We start from the raw sequence: 16,353 nt of genomic DNA, 5'->3' as shown, positions 1-16,353 counted from the left end.
CCCAGCTCCTCTCTCTGCTCTCTCTGCTTCCTGACCACCTTGAGGTGAGCAGCTCTTCCTATACCATGCCCTCCTGCCTTGGAGCCAGCTGACCATGACCTGAAACCTGAGCCCAAATAAGGCCCTCCTCCGCTAAATTGTGGAGTTGGGGGTTATACCTCAGCCATGAGGAAAGTAACGAAGATGCCTGTCATGGGCATCGTTCACTAGTAGTACGGTGCCATCTGTCACAACTAATGAACCAAGAGTGTTCACTTTGTATGGACTGAAGTCCAGAGTTTGTTCAGACTTCCTTAGTTTCAACCTGATAAAAAAAACAATCCCAATGTCCCAGGGCTCCAGGCCATACTTTGCTGTCTGGCTCCCCAGGCTCCTCTTGCCTGTGATGGTTTCTAAGGCTTTCCCTGTTTTGGATGAACTGGACGGCTTTGAGGAAGGCCAGGCCGGAGTTCTGTAGAGTGAGCAGACCAGGGGAGAGACCACGGCGATCACCGCGGTCACACTGTGTGTCGTTCTGACTGGTCCCTGCTGACGTTTGCCTGATCCCCCAGAGGTAGTGCTCTTTAGGCTTTCAGTAATGTTACCGAGTTATTCATTCTCCCTGTCCCCTTTCCACACTGTCCTCATCAGGAGGAAGTCACTGCGTGCTACCCACCCTTACAGAGTGGAGAGTTGGGTTTTGTCTTCTAAGGAGCAGAAGATCTACATAAATTTTGGGGAATTCTGCATGTGGCGTTTCTCCATACCATCCCACTTACACATTTATCCAGCTGTGCATTTGCGTCCATGTGGACTCATGGGTAGTAATTTCAGCATTTGGCTTCTAATCCAACACCACCTTATTTACTCTGTTGCTCACATTGTTGCAACTCTGACATTGGACACTCTTGGCTCCTGTGTCCCTTTGTTTTACCTGCATTGCTGTGGGTTTTCTTCTCTCTCCTTTGTTATTTTTTTTCTTCCTTTTTTTTTTTTTTTTTTTTTTTTTTTTTTTTTTTTTTTTTTTTTTTTTTGGAGACAGGGTCTCACTATGTAATTCAGCCTGGCCTCAAACTCTCAGAAATCCTCCTGCCTCAGCCTCTCAAGGGCTGGTATTATAAGCGTGCACCACCATACCCGGTGCTGCTGTGTGTTTTCTTTTGAGCACATCCTGGCTTTCTGATGCTCCAAGAAGCTCCAGGTTTGGCTCTGTCCCTTGCCCTACAATTAGCATTTCACCAGGAACAAGTATCACGCCTGAGCTGGATCATGTTCAGCAGTGTTTTCCCCCTGGCCTCAGCCTGGCTCCACTAGCACCAGGTGCTGGGCCACTCTGTGACTCTTCTCTCTCCTAGTCTGTGGCATCTAATCAGCTGCCAGCTGCCACCCTGAGGCCCCAGGGTCTCAGAACCACTCGAATGTGCCCAGCTCAGGTGCCTCCACCCCCTTGCCCTCTGCACCGCCACCGCCTGGGGTCAGCTTTGCGCACCTTCCAGCTCCTCGCCGTCCTCTGCTCCACCTCTTAACCCTTCCTCAGGTCTCACCCAGGCTTTCCCTCCTCAGCCTGTCCTACCCAAAGGGAGCCTCAGACCATCTCCTGTCTGGACAGCGGTCTTCTGTACAACTGACAGTGATTTATTGCATCGGTTCATTGATTTTCCATCTCTCTCCGACACTAGGCCGTAAGCTCGTGCGGCAGCGCATCTGTTTTGTACCAGGAAATACACTGTCACGGTTGACCCGGCGACGTCTGGGAGCAGGTTCCCGGGTTTCAGTTCCCAGCAGTGTGATTGTAGGCAACCCCGTCTATGTCACAGTTTCCTCACCTACAAAATGGCTGTGCTAGGAGCACAGTGCATAGGAAAAGCTTAGAACAGTGCTTGCGTCAGGGAAAATGGTTGCGAGCGCTGGCTATTGTTTAGTTGCCTGAAACTGCTGAGATCAGCATTTCATGAGCTGGGGGGACCTTTAGTGACCGAGACCCCACGGCAAAAGACAGACCTGGGTGAGGGCCACGAAGTGAGCACCGCAGCCCCTTCAAACACTGGCACCGCAGGGAAAGGGCACCTCGCGGTGACACGGCAGTAGGATGGAAGATTCTGCCCGTTACTCTGATGAGAGGCCCGAGAAACCGGGGCCCTCAGACTCCTCCACGCCACCAGGGCTCCCATTGCACCTTCTGTTCACTCCACTCCCATCCCTCTTTCCCATCTCCTATCCCTTCTGGGAAGCCCCTGGGATGCAGGGAACGCACACTACCACCTCCTGACTCCTCCCAGCCCACCTCCCCCTGGTGCCTTGAAGCAAGTCATTCACACATGGCCCCAGCCCCAGCAACCTCTCTGCCTTTTCCTCCTCATTCACCATTCAACATACACAGCTGCTAAGCTTTGGATCAAAAATGTCCCCCCAAAGTTCCATGAGTTCAGAGGTGAAGCACTGAAAGGTAGTGGGATCAAGGGGACACTGCGCTCATGGGTGGATTAACCCACGGCATACGTCATAGCTGAATGTGCTGTTAGCACACAGAGGGGTTGGAGAAGGTGGGCTATGCCTTTGGAGGACAGATCCTGTCCCCAGCCCCTCCTCTCTCTGGCCCTCTCATGCTCTCTGTGTCCAGCAGCGTGGATGAGCAGCTTTTCTCTGCCATGATGTTTCTTCTTTGGAGTTAGCCAACCATGGACTGAAACCTCTGAAACCATGCACGGAAATAAAGCTTTCTTCCTTGAAATATGGCGTGTTAGATATTTTGCCCCACAGATGCAAAGTTGCCTGATACACGGACCTGTGCATCCCAGTAGGCGTGACTTCACAAACAGTGACGGTCATCCACGCCCAGGAAGCTCCTAAAACACCCCCATCACCTCCCCAGAAACACATGTCAACCCTTCAGGCAGGAGATGAGGTTCCGTGCCCCACCTTATAGAACCCTGAGGATTGCCCAGGCCCCCAGCACACATGTCAACCCTTCAGGCAGGAGATGAGGTTCTGTGCCCCACCTTATAGAACCCTGAGGATTGCCCAGGCCCCCAGCACACAGCCAGCACTGAATGAACATTCACTGAGCAGATGAGTGAATGAACAGACGCAGGACAGCAGCTCGGGGCTTTCTGTCTTCAGCTGGGAAGTGTGGGTTTGGGGCCGGCTCTAGCTTCCCGGCCCCACGCCTGTTCTTGGCAGGATGACAAGGAGGAAGGGCTTCCAGGGGACACAGCTAAACCACATTTCCGCAGCTGTCCTTGGCACCCCCTGTGGAGTAGAATAGGGAGACAATAGCCATGTCTCTGGCTCTCTGATTATTAATATGCCATTAGTATTTAGTAGCAGCTCTCACCCATTAAGGTGCTGCTATCCTTTCTATGCCTCCCTGTTCCACCTGATTCTCTTCACTGCAGCCTGTGCCTCTGGCAGCCTAATCCCTCCTTGCAGGCAGAGATTAGAAAAGACAGGCTTTGTGGAGCGAGATTTGATTCCTTGTCCTCCACAAATACTGACTTGTACCAAACCGGGGCAACCCACTGGGGCTTAAATTAGGGCAGGAAGCACAAGGGGAGAGGAAGTACATGGAGGAGAGGGACTGGCAGTGCTGCTTTGCTGAGATCTCTGCATCACAAAGCACAAACGTAGATGCCCTCCCTCCAGATCATTTACTCAAGCTCTACGTGGCTGGCCATGTTTTGGCTACTTTCTTGTTGGTGAGACAAAGCACCGACACCCACAAGTTAAAGGAGGGAAGGTTTGTTTTAGCTCATGATTTGCAGAGGTTTCAGTCCAAGTCGGCTGGCTGTAAGGCAGGATGGCACAGCAGAGGAGAGTCCATGGCAGGCCAGGTGGGAAGCAGTGAGCCCTCCCTCTTTCCCTTTTTATTCCGTCCAGGCTTCAAGCCTATTGGTTGGTCTGACCCACACCCAGGATGTGTTCTTCCCTCTTCTGCAAATCCATCATCTACACCCAGAACTGTGTTAAACCCATCAGTGGATGGATGCAAAATCACACACACACACATGATCCAGAATCACACACTTATGATGTGGTCATGCCCAGTGCCCACCCATGAGCACATGAGGCTTTGGGCGGGCATCTAGATAGAAGCCATGACAGGCTACTTTCCCATGTCTTCACCCCTTAGGTGCCCATGGAGTCCTCAAATGTCAGTTCTAGAAGACATCCATAAATCACCAACTTGCTTCCTCCCAGAAATGATATAATTACAGATCAGAGAAGGCAAGAGGTTTGCTCAAGGGCAAACAGCAGATCGACACAACAGTTGGCTCCGGGATTCAGGGCCTCTGGTTCCTAACTCGTTGCCCCCCAGGGCCTTGATATAACAGGGTGATCCTGGTTTCACAAGGCAGTTGCCACAGGGATGTGCATAACTCATCCTCCATTCCCTGCTAGGCTGGTCCCAGACGTGAAAGAGCTGGGGAGGCAAGTTGCCTTCCACTGTACCCACCTAAGGACTTGCCCCGCAACACACAATTAGGCTTTAGAAAAAGACAGCAAAGATTTTTCTCGGGACCCCTCTGGGTTCTTCTTCCCACCCCCAAATCCCAACCTGAGCAGCGGGGCGTGGCTGCAGAGCCCAGAGCACCGAGTTGCTGTTGGGTGAGACCCCAGGGTCATCGGGCACCCGCTGTTGAGTGGGGACAGAGACTGCAGCGTGGAGAATGATCACGAGTCATCTCCAGCCCCAAGGCAGTGGGACCGTGGGGAAGAGAGCCCCACGCGAGGGAGAGGCAGGGGCACAGAGAGGAATATTTTTACCATACAACTCTGAGTAAATTCATCTGAGGGCCTGTTTAGCTTCGGGTAAGCAGGAAGAGGTGAAATGAGTTAATGGGTGCAATAGCAGCTCTAGACTGTAAAACGGTTGTGAAAGCAGTTTCTCCTGGAGCGAGTTATGTAAACGCGAACTGAGACTCTGGAAGCCCCTCCTCCCTCTGGTGAGGCCGCTCCTGCGGGGTGGGGAGCAGCGAGGAGCTGCACCCGTGTTTCCAGCTACTTCATGAATCTGAGTTTATAATTCTGCTGTCAAGTGAATGCTCTCTCTCCTCCTTGGCAGTCGGACGAGCTTCCCTCCTGTATGGCTCCGGTAGAAAAGTCCATGCTGATGGCAAGGAAAGTTCCCAGGCAGCCCTTGCCTCAGCGAGAGCGTGACTCTGCATGAAACTGTTATATGGAGGAAGCCCTAGAGAAGGCAGAGAGATCCCGAGAAGCTTCCTACAAGATGGACAGTGCTGTGAGAAATTTGATTATTTGTCACACCGGTCATTATTATTCATGACCACGTGCAGCCGTCAAACTCACAGATTATACACGTAAATGTGGCCAATTTTGTCATATGTAAGTCACACCTAAATAAAGCTGATTTTTTTAAAGGCCTAGAAAGGCTTTGGAGGTTTTTAAACAGTGTTTATTCATTAAATATAAATTAATGTATTTCCAGGTATTGCAGGAAGGAACACAATCTTTTCTTTATCCATCACCAAAGTTCATGACAGAGGCCCCTGTAACAAAAGACAGTCAACAAGCAAAAAGTGCATTCGTTCAGTCTCTATCAGTTTTGTGTGGCCCAGGGGAAAATTAAGACACAAACAAGTGAGCTTTTTCAATAAATCAGAAGAGTGGCTAGTTGCAAAGAGGGTTGAAAATAGCCATGGATGTCTAAATTATAAATTTTATTATAGTAAAAGACATTGCCTTCGGTAACCCTCTCTTCAAGCACACTTAGCCTATCACCCTTGCTGGCACCAGACAGGGCCCAAAGAGGTCCCCACAGTGAAGATGGGGGTCCTTGACACCTTGGCTCACCCCACCCCTGGTACAGGTTGGAGGTGTGCTGATTTTCATCACAGAAAAAGAATTTTCATGATGTGTCAGTAAGAGGCATAAAGGGATGTATTCGGCATAATTTTAAAAGCATATACTTAAAGAAATATATATATACAGAGAGAGAAAGAGGGGGAAGAGGGAGAGAGAAGAGAAGAGGAGGGAAGGAAACAAAGGGAAGGGAAGGAAAGACAAGGGGAGGCCTTACAGTTTGAAGCTGGGGATATTTATGCATTTTTGGAGAGAATCTGTGGAATTCGTGAATCTCTAGGAGATTCTGTCTTGGTCTTGGTTTGCAGGGAGGACAAAGGACAGCACATCCACAGAAAGAAAGTGGTCCATTTTACAGTGAAAGGCAGAACCCAGTCTTAACTTTTAAGAGGGTTGATCTACGATGTCCTGCCTAAAAATATTCTTTGAACTCTCTCAATCCACACCTTTATCTTAAGATCAGATTTCTGCCCCTTTTTTAAACCAACTAAATCTAATCTATGAGCTTAGAGTGTCTTTTAAGGAATTTGGGGTATGGTGGGCCTAAAAGAAAAGTAGCATAAACAAACCTAGACAACGCAGATATAGATAAACTTGGATAACTTGGTCCCCTGAAGTCACGATTTTTAAAATACAATTTATAAATTATGACTTTCCTCTGTCTCCTTTCTACCTCATCGCCACTTTCTGAGGCAGGTCTGGAAGTCCTCTTCAGTCGGTGTCTTTAGCTGTGCTGTCGTGGCTGCCTCGATGTCCTGAACTGATTCTAAATATTTACCTTTCATGGTCATTTTGACGTTGAGGGAGGGCCGGAGATGTAGCTCAGAGGCCCTACCACCTGCCTCACCAAGTGCAAGGACCGGAGTTTGATCTCCGGTACCAAAAACAAAAACCAAAACAAGACTTTGAGGGAGAAACAGAAGTTGCCCAGTGCCAGATCCAGTGAATAAGGTAGACAAGGACACGGGGTAATGTTTTTCTGTTGGGTGGCACCGGGCAGCAGCATTGGCTGTATTTTTATCTCAGCTCATTGGAACACTCCTGAAGGAGGACTTCCAGCTCTGCTTCAGAAAGCAACAAGAACGACGGGATGAGTGTATTCAAAATGAGGGGGAAATAGTTCATTTCAAAGAGCATTAATGGCAAAGTGTCTTTTACTATAATACATAGGGTTAGGGTTAAACATTAACCCTAGGTATTTTGATCACACATCACACACCTGATCAAATGGTAAGAGACAGAGAAATGTTGCAAGGCTTTTCAGACTCTTTTCCGGGACCCTGTGACTTTCAGGACGCCTCCCCTTTCTCAGGACACGGGGAGTGCGCCTCTCACAGGAGGATCTTGTGACCTATGTCAGGAGTGGGGTGGAGGAATCTGAGCATGGACTTCCTGTTCTGCCATTTTCTTAGATATTACAGCGCTGCATTCCTGAATCCTATCAGTACAGAAGGTCCTTGCTATACTGCTTTAAACTGAATCTTCAGGACTCACATCTCAGCCCAAATTAGAGTTCTGAAACCTCAGGCAAGCTTCACATCAAAAACCTCTAAGAATTTTCTCATATTTTATAGCTTTGCATCTCATATAAGGAAATCATTCTTTTCCACATAGCTCCTGGCAGTGTTTCTTTTCTCATCTTTAATAAATGTAAAACCTTGCTACCTTTTGTGAATGCTTTGTTCAATCCTTTGTTCATAACAAGAAGAACCTAGGGACCACCTCTGGAAGGAGACTCCAGAACCCCAGAACTAGGTAACAATCCTCATGTCCTGGAGCCAAGCTGGGCAGACCCCTCCGCATATGGGCCCAGTGTCCAGTCGCATTTCAGCTGTTGGACCAGGTGAGCAAGACAGTCCAACCCTAGGGTTTAATTTTAGTAAGCCCACCTACTCAAGATTACAAGGCATGGCCTCTACCCTAGTCTTTGTGGTATGCTGATGCCCCACCTGCCTCTTTTGCACAGGGAAGGGCATTGTCGTTACCAAACCATTCCCAGAACCCCAGCACTTGTACAACAAGGAAATGAACATGCACTGACTTCTCAGTCCTACCACGTAACCAGAGCATGACTAACATGTTCCTTGCTGCCATGTCTGTAAAACTTAGAGAATATTAATACTAGCATCACGGGGCCGGTGTGAGCATCAAATGAGCTTGGTATCCTGTGGACGCTTCTATGCAAAGGAACCACAGCCAAAACATTGCTACAAGGTCATTATTAGTGCATGTTCATGCAGCAATCCAAGCTATTTACCTGACATCTGTTCACTCAGCTTTGCAAACGTCATGGTCCACTCTATAGTCTTGGCTCTGAGACCAACCTTGCACAGATTCTGAGGCAGGCGAGGGGTCCCTTTGCTGGATGTCACGTGTATGGAATGAGGTGGCCAAAAGCACAGGCCCAAGAGCCAAGCAGAACTGCTTGATTCCCGGCTCAGCACTGCCTCACTGGGTGTCTGGGGTAAATTATTTCACCTAATTTAGGCTTGGATCCTTTGCCTGCAAGATAAGGATAGCAATACATTACTGTGATAGTGGGACGTGCTTTGTGAGGTTATTGAGGGCCAAATGAACCCAGTACAAGTCTGGATGCATCACAGGCACCCATGGCATATTTACAGGCATGACGACGTCTGCCACCACAGATGTGCAGCATGCAATCCTCCACCAGCGCTCCTGTTGGAGCCCCGCCTCCTTCTCAGCCTTCATCCTGAGCATCTCAGCACCCCTTATTCTATCAGTGCCCCTAGTCAACCACCCACCCGGCACCCAATTTACTCCAAGGTCTTGGAGACAAACAGGAGGTATGCTCACCCACTCATCCATTCACCAATCAGGAGCCTACTCAGTGCCTCCTCCGCACACACCCTGGGCTAGGAGCTGCAATCCCAGAGGCAAATCAGCCTCATCCTCTTACCCTCTGGGAGCTCACTCATGCCTCAGCAACAGACATGCCTGGTAATATTCTGTGCCTGGTTGGGAAGGGCCAACTCCAGAGGGCCAGACAGTGCTTCAGGACCACAGGACATAATTCCTTCCAAAGAGGTTATGTTTAACTACACCTTCCAAAGCTGTCCCCTCTACTATTGTCCAAGCCATTTACTTGTCTTTTTTCAGCTTGCTTTCTAATTCCTTTTTCACTCTTTTTGCTCCATAAATTGTCCCCTCCCTTGACTGCGTCTTTAGCCTCCTGTCCTCAGTGGGCTCCTGGCTCAGATCTGTCTCCCTTGCTGGCTCTCCCCTGTTTTTTTCTTCCCAACCTGTCAAAGGAGCTCGTTACTCCCCTCCACTCACTTCCATTCACTTCTCAGCCCATTAAAATTGGCCTCACCCCAACTGCCTTTCTGGAACTGCTGCCAGAAGACAACAGGGAGCTTTCGGGAACCAAGGATGACAGCGTCTTCCATACCTCAGCTCATCACACCTGACTTTTAGACTATTCTGCTGATCATGGGATTTTTCCCTAAGTCTCTGATTTTCATGGATCATCTCATCCCACTTTATTCTTTCCCAGGATTCTTTATGGGTGCCTCCTTCTTTTCTAGCCCTTAAATGTTAATCTTTACAACTCTATTTTCAGACCAAGACACTTAATTTTATAGACACCCTTACCCAGTGCTCTTGATTAGTATTGTTCAAATTACCAGCTCTGTACTGAGACTGTACTTTGCACCAGATTTTAATCAACTCTATCTGCATACCAGATCCCTCACCAGTGATCCTCAAACTCAGCATGTCAAATCCGTCCCCTCTCTCTCTGTTGGTGGCATAACCACCTACCTGGTTAAACCTGGAAGTTGTCCTTGACTCCTTCTTCTCATATCTTTCATGCCCCCAGATTCTGATTATTTTGCCTCCTAAATAATCTCTGAAAACATTTTCCCCTTAATATTCCCCATTGTTGAATGCATCTTTAATATCTCTCCCCAGAATTCCTATAACCCTATTCCATTAGCTTCAGCCTGGTTTCCTTCACATCCTTTGCATTGTTGAAGAGAAATCCTACAGAAAAACTCCCTTCTTTAAAATTTCTCAATCTCAGATGCTGGGGCAGGAGAATCACAAGTTTGAGCCCAGCCTGGGAAATTATGCAACTTAGCCAGACCCTGCCTCAAAAAAATTTTTTTAAATGGACAGAGATATAGCTTAGTACAAAGGCCCTGGCTTCAATGAACAGTCAAAAAGCAAAAACAGAAACCAACGACAACTTTGAAAGGTCCTATGTTGCCCATACCAATATTCATTAAGGAGGTTTTTAAGTACTGCCATTTTAGATTGTTAAAAATTATCACCAGTTCAATACAACAAATAATTTCTTCACTAGAGGACTTCTCTATCCCAAATGAGCTACTGTTTGGGGGAATTTTTAAGACATTGCCCAAACACACCTGGCCTCAGTACTTTTTCCAAAGGAGTTTTTTGGGGGTTATTTTTCTAAGAAATGTCGCAGAATTGATCAGTGAACCTGATAAAGTCAGCTCCAGAGCCAAGCTGGTAGGATACCCCACCATGTTACTACAGTTTAGATTTTAGGTCCACATGTTAAAAGCTTGGTCTCTAGCATGGTCCCAGCCCAGCTCCAGCCCCACCCTGCCGACCAGCTGTGTGCTGCACGTCTTACTGTTCCCATCCCTCTGGGCGGTCCAAAAGATGTGGTCCTGCCTTCTACTTACTTTGTTGTGCTTACTGAACTCCAATTCTTGTCTTGTTAAAAGTGGCTACACTAATATATACTGACGACTCTGCCAACGCACAGAGCCCTCTTTGAAGCCCTGCGTGCCCAAAGGTGGCCGAGGGGACACAAACGGGGAGGAGCTGCATCACCATCCGGAGGGCTCATCTTCCTTCCAGAATCAGTGAACTATGCAGATTTTAATTACATTTCTGGCAAACAAAAACAAGACCTAGTCCCCTGTGAGAGATCCACCACCGTTTTATGGTGAACGGAGCCAGCTGCATCGGAGAGCGGGGGAAGAAAACAGGCAGGGACCATCACAGCTCACGTGGAACAGGCACAGACCTTTGCCAGACTCTGCAATGGGGACAGCTCGTGTGTCACCCTTGCCACGTGCAGGAGAACAAAAGCCCCCAGCGTCCCCTTGCCCAACCCCCCCAAGGTGTCCGGCCTAAGGGAGGAAGAGAGATAGACACGTTCTGTGAAAGCCTGTACCTCCCAGGCCTCCCATAGCAAGTGACTGTGGGGCCCTCACAGTCCCAATTGTCCTCTTTAACTCCGAGTCTGAAGCTGCAGCTTGCAAGCGTGTTAAGAACACTTGGATTGTTGGGACTCGGGGGGTTCATGGCACGAAAGACTGAAAGTTTGAGTCCTTGGGAAAGTGACTCCACTTTAGCCTCGGTTTTCCACATCAGTAAAGTGGGGCCAATGCTTCTCACTCCAGGCTGCTGTTGCACTGAAACCTACGAGGACACACCAGATGCAGAGTTGGACTCATAACCCCCTCTGCAAGCTTTAGCTTGAAAGTCCGAGAGTCACACTGAGCGATGCTCTCTTCTGAATAAGGGCGGTGGGGACAGAGAACCCCAGAGATTCTCCTCCCACAGCGGTGACCCCCTGCCACTGGTCAGTTCTGCCTCTGACAAATCCTCTACCAGCCAAGGCCCGCAGAGGGGAACGCCCTGGGGAGTCCATCAGGACGCACTGTTCTGGATGCAGCCTGGTGTGATGCATTCCCGTCAATCTTGCTGGAGTTCTGAACCACCTGAATGACGCACCCCATCCCGCTGGCCCAAGCCTCTGCCTGGGAGTGGGGGCGAGGGACAGGGGCAGCTTGAAACTCCTAGCCACACTTCTTGATGCGCAGCTGAGGTGTGTTCAGATGCCTTGTCAGAAAGGACAGTGCCTGGTGATCCACAAGCTCCCTGCAGTACAGGAAAAGTGGCCTTCACATCTACACTGTCCACCCAGGACATGTAGATGGGTAATTCTCAACTCAGCATGATTTTGCTCCCCAGGGGCATTTGGCAATGTCTAGAGGGATCTGAGGTTGACACAACTGGGGGTGCTACTGGCCTCTGGTAGGAAAGCTGTAGCGATGCCACTGACATCCAGTGGTGAACAGGACAGCTGCCCACCACAAAGATCCAGCCCCAAAAGTCAGTTGTTCTGGGGCTGTGGGGTGCCAGCTTAGATGACAGTTCAGGGCCACTGTAAGTATTTGCAACTGCCTGACTTCTGTCTCCCTTTGATGGTGAGTTCCTGACCAGTCATGGGGACCACTGTGAACCAAGTAACAGGATTTAACATGAAAGAACTTGACACTGTTCTCTTTTGGAGAGAACAGCGATGTTTACCATTGTATTTTAGCTGAGGGTTTATGAGCCTTATGCTGAAACAACACACAGGCAATTTTAATTCATTTCCCTGCTGTTCTGTAAAGGACAGTGCTGAGTTTTGCTTTATCAGAACAGGTAGGTTTCCAAGGAATAAAGGTCCTTCGCTATCAAAGGGCTTTTTTTATTGCTTTTCCAAATTAGAATTCTTTATGCATACAACTAAGCATTACATTTGCACATCACGATGCTAGCTCAAAATTAAGTAAGAGTTAGAGGCAACCCCAGCCATCATTTGTGCACTGGCCAATGTGTCAACAGAAAAGAGCCCAGCCCAAAATCCCATGCTCCAACATGGAACTGCAAATGAGCTCAGCAGCACATGCACGGATGGGAGCAGACACCATCTGATACCAGGTGGTAGGTTCCAGGGGCTGCCTTCTAGGTGCTTGGTGTCCCCAACAAAGAATCAGATGAGACACACAGAAAGGGCAGTGAGGGCATACATTTGTTGAAGTTAGAAAAAAGGTCCTTTCTACAGGGTGAGAGCAGGCTGGTGAGGAGGCTCAGACTGCCTGAGGATATAACAAAAGGAGTCTTTAGTGACCAAAATACTAGGGTTGACCTCACCTCACGCAAATAAGGCATTGGGACACTTGTCCTGTCATCTGCCACTTAATCTGAGCCAGATGTAAATGAAAGATCAGGAACAGTGTGTTTTGATTGGCTGTGCCACCTGTAGATGAAGGATTGAGAATAGCATCTTCTGATTGGCCCTACAAACAGTGCCAGATTCAAAGGAAGGATTGAAAATGTCACTTTCTGATTGGTTCTGCATACAGTGCTCAGAGTCAGAAATCTGGAATCCTGTGGGGTCCTACGCTTTGCACACATCTCTTCTTGGGAAACATCTCACTTAACCTGTTAGCCGTGGGGTTTTATGACCCTTGATACCTTTTGGCCAGGTGGTTGTTCAGTTTTCCCCAGACCTAATCTTCCAACTCATATCTGCAGAGAAGCAGCTGCAGGAGAGCTAGATGGATTTGGTGTAGAGGTCAGTGGCAGACACTAACCAGCTGTCCTCCCAACCTGCTCCTCTCCTCTTGCACACAGAGCTAGTCTCTGTTTCCCATCCCACTATGAAGCTTGAATCTCTGCATTCTGGACATCAGACTATGAACCAGAAGAGTTGCAATCCAATCAAGGCCTAACCTATGAAGAGCATTCCATGGTTGGCCATTATCCTGTCCCCATTTCCTACCCAGACACAGAGGACCCAGCAAAGGACTATGAGACTCTGTGGGGTTACGCAGCCACAATATGGAAGAGACATTGGTACATGGATGGCTGTGCTGGAGACACCCCCAAGAAAATACCCAGGGTTCCCCAGAGATACACAGTCAACTGGGTACTGGGTGGGTGAATGGATGCATGGATGGACTGATGGATGGAAAATAGATTACAGCAGCTGAGAAGTTCCACAATTTTATGTCTGTAAGCTGGAGAACCCGGAAAGCTGAAAGTATAACTCAGTCCCAGTACAAAGGCTGATGAACCAGAAGGATTGATAATATAAGTTGAAGTCCAAATGCCAAGGCCCAGAACTGGGAGGCTAACAGTACCAGTCTTGATCCAAGACCAAAGACCTGACAACTGCAGAGCTGATGTCCCAGCTCTGAGAGCAAATTTTCCCTTCCTCTACCTCTTTGTTCAAGGTGGGCTCTTGGCAGATTGGAGGATGCCTGCTCCAGCGCTGAAGGTAGATTTTCTTTGCTTAGTTTGTTTTTTCAAATGCGAATGTCTCTGGAAACATCCTCACAGACACACCCAGAAATAATGTTTTACCACCTACCTGGGGATCATTCAGTCCCATTAAGTTGGCTCATAAAATTACCCATCACACACTCTTTGGAGTGGGGGATCAATTTGTGTCATGTTAAGCTACTGAAATTTTGAGATTTTTTTTTTTTTTTTTTTTTTTTGCTATAGCAGCTAGGGTTAGTTACACTAAGTAGTGTAAGATGTGTGCATGCCCAGGCCCTCCTCTCCAGGGAGCCCATTCTCCTTCACACCCCCACTATTCCTTACAAAGAACTTTACCATAGCACCTGGGAGGTTTGCTGCAGGACATGCCCATCTCTTCCCTGACAGTGGTGGTCACTGTCTTGACAGGAGGGGTTTAGGGACTGGCACCCACCTCAGAGGCCAGGTGGGAGACTTGTCTCACACTGTATCTGCCCTTCCATCTTAAACCAAAGGAGTTTCGAAAGATGCTTTCAGTCAGGTGCCCTGCATGAGGTTGTGAAAATACCTCTTGCTTCATTCTGAGAAAGCATAAGGAATTCCCCTACCAGTCTGCAAATACTAATGGGCCCGCATCTAGGCCCTGCCGCTGAACACCTGTGATATTATTAAACAGGTTACTTAATCACGATCAGCCTGTTCCTCCACCTATACAACAGGGAAGGTAAGAGCACCTACTTCATAGGGTTCAGATTAAGACGATACGATACATAATACTCATCTTACGTCCTGGTCCTGAACATGAGGCATCATGATTATTATTTCCAGATACCCAGCATTAGCCTAGTGCCTAAAAGCACAGTGTTTGTTGATCAGATAAATAATTAAGAATTACCTATGTCAGAGAAATATAAGGAGAAAGACGTTGCCCATCAAATACCAATTCAGCTATCACGATTAATTTCAGAGATACATTATGTTGGAATATTTTGAGCAAGGGTTCTCCCCCTAGATTTAATTAGGGAAGCAAAGGCAATATCCTATCAGGGTAATTCTCCTTTTCTATGCTCTTCTTTTAAAAAAATCTTTTAAGCCTGCAATGCTGCTTTGGCTGGTACAGCAAAAGGTGCCACCCTGCGTCCTCTCTGTAGCAATGCACATCACTCCGAAGAGTCTGTCAGCTGTGCCACAAGCTCTCAAACAAGCCAGGAGATGGCCTTAAAGATCCAAGGGCCAACAGAAGGTTACAGAAGACAAAAATAGGGCTCAGAGACAAGCAAAGCCAAAAAGACCTCGGGAGTCATTTCAAGTTATACATGGGGAAACCGAGGCTCTGGAAGGGTGCAAGGTACCCCAGGTTATCAGTTAGGAAGCAACGGTTGTGATCCAAAGGCTTTGCCCTAAAACCCTGGACAGTTCAGGTGAATGTATCAGGTATGTCTCCTAAATGTGCCTCCAGCCTCTGTCCCCAGGATGTAAGACAAATAGTTCACCAGGGCTCCTCCAGAGCTGGCTGAGGGTGTAAGGGGACCTTGGCCACAGTCTGAAGCTGCACGTCACACTATAAGTCACCTGAACCAGGGGGCTGAGTTAGGTCACAGCAAATACTTTCACCCATTCAAAAAAATGTTCTCGGAAGTTGCGGCTGGGCAACTCATCCAGTTCAGTCCAACTCTGATCCAGTGTCCAGGCGGATACTTGTTCATCCACAGGGGCCCCACATGCTAGGGATGAGAAGCATAATTCTGCAGAGAGATTGCCTGGGTTGGAAGCCCTCTTCTGCTTAGTTGTAAGATTTCAAGCTTGTTATTCAATCTCTGCAGACTCAATTCCTTCCTCTATAAAAGAGACATCAAGCTGGACGTCGTGGTGCACACCTTTAATCCCAGCACTGGGGAAGCTGAGGCAGGAGGACCGCTATGAGTTCGAGAGCAGCCTGGGCTACATAGTGAGTTCCAGGTCAGTCTCAACTACATAGTGAGACCCTGTCTCAAAAAAACAAATAAACAAAGAGACATCGATAGTGCCTACTTGGTGGGTCTGCTGAGAGGATGGCGTGGCCGCACACACACACACACACACACACACACACACACACTCCTTGACCATCTCTTCCAGATGCAGCACCGGTCCTATGCATTCACCGAACCCAAAGAAGAATGGTACTCTATGCTCTCCAGGAACTCCTCCCACTAAATAAAGGCTGAAAAGCATCAGAGGACTCCAGTGTTAGATGAGCGATGTCAGGCAGGGACAGGATCACACTGTGCATTTTGGTCAAAGGAGGATGGAGAGTTCCACTGGGGATGAGAGACAGGATAAGGAGTTCTTCAAAATGGATTCTGTGGACAGCTGGCTCTGGGAGAAGGGAGCCTAAGGAGAAGGGTGAGTGGTGGTGAGTGGGAAGCCAGAGGTGAGCTGAGACCCCAGGCTCCAGTGCGTGTCTTCCAAGAGTGGTTCCAGAGTTTCTACAGAGGACAGGTCTTGGAGAGGAAAGGGTTCCAAGTGGAATCTGCC

General features: G+C 48.4%; 1 long non-coding RNA gene across 1 annotated transcript in view; it reads right to left on the bottom strand.

Moving 5' to 3' along the window:
- Positions 1-5,380: 5,380 nt before the first annotated feature.
- Positions 5,381-16,353, bottom strand: part of LOC104851812 — a 30,910-nt gene continuing 19,937 nt past the window's right edge. The window contains exons 4-5 of the long non-coding RNA XR_777299.1: positions 8,057-8,301; positions 5,381-5,486 (exon numbers count right to left, since the gene is read on the bottom strand). This is a non-coding gene — a long non-coding RNA (uncharacterized LOC104851812). The remainder of the gene's footprint in view (positions 5,487-8,056; positions 8,302-16,353) is intronic.

Source organism: Fukomys damarensis, unplaced genomic scaffold (assembly GCF_012274545.1).
Source record: "Fukomys damarensis isolate Sample0158 unplaced genomic scaffold, DMR_v1.0_HiC HiC_scaffold_21, whole genome shotgun sequence".
Taxonomy (NCBI): Eukaryota; Metazoa; Chordata; class Mammalia; order Rodentia; family Bathyergidae; genus Fukomys; species Fukomys damarensis.
This window is presented reverse-complemented; position numbering and strand designations above follow the sequence as displayed.